Below are 3,672 nucleotides of genomic sequence, written 5' to 3'. Positions count from 1 at the left end.
GGGGAGGGGCTATTAACAATCATGACAAAGCAACAGATATAGCTGGCTGTCTTAGATTAGGCTCACCAGAGTAGATCCTAATTTGTATTAAAGCCTTTTCTTAAAGTGTGTTCCCTAGAAAACCTGGTGGAGGAGTGAGGAAGTAAAACTACCATGAGAAAGAGGCCAAGTAAAAATGCCCCATCCAATGAATCCCACGGGACTATGGTTACCAGATAAAAAGCAAGAAATCTAGTTAAATTTGATTTTCAGTTGAACAATATAATTTTGGAGTATAAGCATGTTCAAAATATTGCATGAGCATATTTATACTAACAATAATTTCGTCCTGGATGTCCTGTATTTTTATTTGCTAAATTTGGCAACTCTACTCAAGAGGTGTCTGGAGAGAGAAAGAGCATGGGTCACACCTAGGAGGCCCAGAGGACCAGGGAGCTGAAGTATTTAAACCTCTGCATCTATCAATTCTTGTTTATGCAGCTTTGGATAAATATATCTTCCCAGGCACTTCTAACTCTCTGTGTACTCAGACCAAGTGGGTCATAGGAGTTCGAGGGTAGCCCTCCCACCAAGAGACACAAGTCCTAGCTGTTGGGACAGAAGTCACACTGGGTGCTGCTGTGCACAAAGGTGGCAAAAGTCTGAGGGGCTATGGGCAAAACACTAATAGCACCTGCTACACTTACATTGTCCCAGGAAAACGGAGATGTGTGGCTGTCCTAACAATAGCTAGCAGTCTTTGCTTTGGGCTTCAAAGAGCTTCTGAGGCAAGGAGGAACAAAAGATTTTTTGGAATTAGAGGGTAATGGGGTTTTTGTAAACACCTAAAAAATAGTATACTCTCCCACACACAATTTTACATCTCAGTAAGTTACCTTGCCACAGAAATTAACTGATGCATATACTCTGCATTTTCCAGATAGGGAAATGAATTAATTCCCTATAGGATATAGTTGATAGAAATTAAAAGGTCATGAAATGAAGTTGCTTTTTTTATTTCTAGACAATTTTAGCCATTTATGATATACTATCATCCCATAAGTAGAACAAACATGCACATTACTTACATACTACTTGAAGATTGATTGGAATGCCATGTGGAACAGAAGGCAATGGCTCCCCAAATTAAGAATCAAAGCACTCAGCATACAAGACATAACTTGGAATAAGTTTCTATTTCCTTTTAGGTTCTCTAGTAATTCCATATACTGAACTTAATGTATAGACATCCTAGATAATTAGGATGCTAATTACTATTGGGATTTTCCTCTTAACTCTGAGAACTTTTACAGTTAAATCATTCTAAAAGTCAACTACAGTTTTCTAATTGGGGTGAGTGAGGGAGTAGCCTTGTGAAAATTTGCTTCCAGATCCTAAGAAGGCCTTCTTCTGTAATAGATAATGCCTAATTATTCAAGATAGAAACATTGTTATTCTATTTAATATAATTTACAGTCTCAATTCTACCACTGAAGTTGGCTATCAATTAATCTGAAGCATCTGTTAGTGCATATAACTATATATGTACACATGTATTATGTAATGGTACATGAAATCGTTAAATGGTAAGGTCATTAGGTTGATATCCTACAGGCATTGCTTAATAGCAGTACATAGCCCATTATGACGTACATTATTTTTAGGAAGTATGAAAAGTAACTTTATGTCTAGAACCCTAACTGGAATGTATACTTCCTGGTGATTCACAATTTATAAATCCTTATCTCTTACCAGTGGGACCAAATATATGTCAGTCATTGCAGGGAATTAAATGCTCTTCTATGGGGAAAATATGGGACAAGTTGTTCCCTAAGAAGAAAAACACCCTTAGCTTCTTCTGACTTATCTGATTACATTCATATTCCTTAGTGCAGCCTGCCAGGTCCATCCTGACATGGCCTCTGCCTCCCTCCTAACCTCATCTCTTAGTAGCCCCTGTTTTAGTAAACGCCACTATAGCATATTCAAACCGATGTTATATCTTCCCTTCATCTTTGCTAAAACTGCTCTATCTCACTGGCATATAATCACTACATACCTTCCTCACTTCATTTGGCTGATAGCTACATATCCTTTAATACTCTATTCAGAAAATACACTCTAAGAAGCCTTCTCTATTCTTTCCCAAATTAGGTTAGGTACATATCATCTCTTCTCTATTCATAAGATCCAGTGCATATATTAATACTACCTTCACAACCTGATACATTGGTTAAACTTAACCTATTTATGTATTCCATTCCCTGGAGAGGAAATTTTTGGGGCAGAAGACGAGACATAAATTTCTTTGCATTCTCTAAATATAGCAGAGTATCTAGGACACATAGGAGGGTTTCAATAATAGTTTGTTGAATGAACGAATGGATGTGTGGTTGGATAGATGGATGGATAGCAAAGACTCTGACCACTGAAGCTAAGAATCAATAATCATGAGCTGAGGAAAAGAAAATATCAAAACTTCAGTTTATGAACCAATATGGTACCTGCCGATCGGAGTCTGCAGGGTAGGAGGTGCCCCAGGGAGCTGGGAGCTGGTGCCCTGTCTGCAAGAGGCTCACCTCTCACTGGGGGCAACATCTCTGGGCTGGTCTTAGCAGGTCTCTCCAACTGCTCAGGAGCCCACCAGCAGTATGAGATGCAAGGGAGGGTAAATTTAACTGCTCCACCTATCCTTGTCACTGGTCTCCAAGCCTCTCAACAGCCTTTCTCCTTTTAGTTCTTCTCTGCAACTTCTTCCCATGGAGTCTCCTATAGTTTCAGCCACCATTCCCTCTGACCCTCATCTGATCTATATTTGTCTGCCTGTTTATTTTTTTTTCACTTCCTTCTAAAATCTATCTTTCTTGCAGAGACACTCTGACTGGCGGTTTTTCTCAGCCACCATCTTGCCCCTTCCTACTTAAATTTTACCAGACCTACAAAGAAGAACTGGTGCCTATCCTGCAGAAATTATTCCACAACATCGAGAAGAAAGGAATCCTCCCAACATGTTTTATGAAGCCAATATCACCCTGATACCAAAACTAGGAAAGGATGCAACAAAAAAAGAAAACTACAGATCAATATCCCTTATGAATATAGATGCAAAAATTCTCAACAAAATCCCAGCATACTGAATTCAGGTGCTTATCAAAAAAATAATCCATCAGCCAAGTGGGATTCATCCCAGAGATGCAGGGAGGATTCGACATACAAAAATCTATAAATGTAATTCACCACATAAATAGAAGGAAAAACAAAGACCATATGATCCTCTCAATAGACACAGAAAAAGCATGTGACAAAATTCAGTACCCTTTTATGATAAGAATGCTTAAGAAAACAGGCATAGATGGGACTTACTAAAAATGACACAAGCCATATATGACAAACTCACAGCCAACATCATACTGAATGGGGAAAAACTGAAAGTATTCCTGCTTAGAACTGGAACCAGACAAGGTTGTCCTCTATCACAGCTTCTATTCAACGTAGTGCTGGAAGTCCTAGCCAGAGCAATCAGACAAGAGAAGGAAATCAAGGATATCCAAACCAGGGGAAGAAGAGGTCAAATTATTGCTCTTTGCTAACAATATGATCTTATATCTAGAAAACCAGGCCGGGCGCAGTGGCTCACGCCTGTAATCCTAGCACTCCGGGAGGCCGAGGCGGGCAGATCGTTTGAGCTCAGGA

Source organism: Propithecus coquereli, unplaced genomic scaffold (genome assembly GCF_000956105.1).
Source record: "Propithecus coquereli isolate 6110/MARCELLA unplaced genomic scaffold, Pcoq_1.0 Scaffold32, whole genome shotgun sequence".
Lineage (NCBI taxonomy): Eukaryota > Metazoa > Chordata > Mammalia > Primates > Indriidae > Propithecus > Propithecus coquereli.
Note: the sequence above shows the minus strand (reverse complement) of the source record.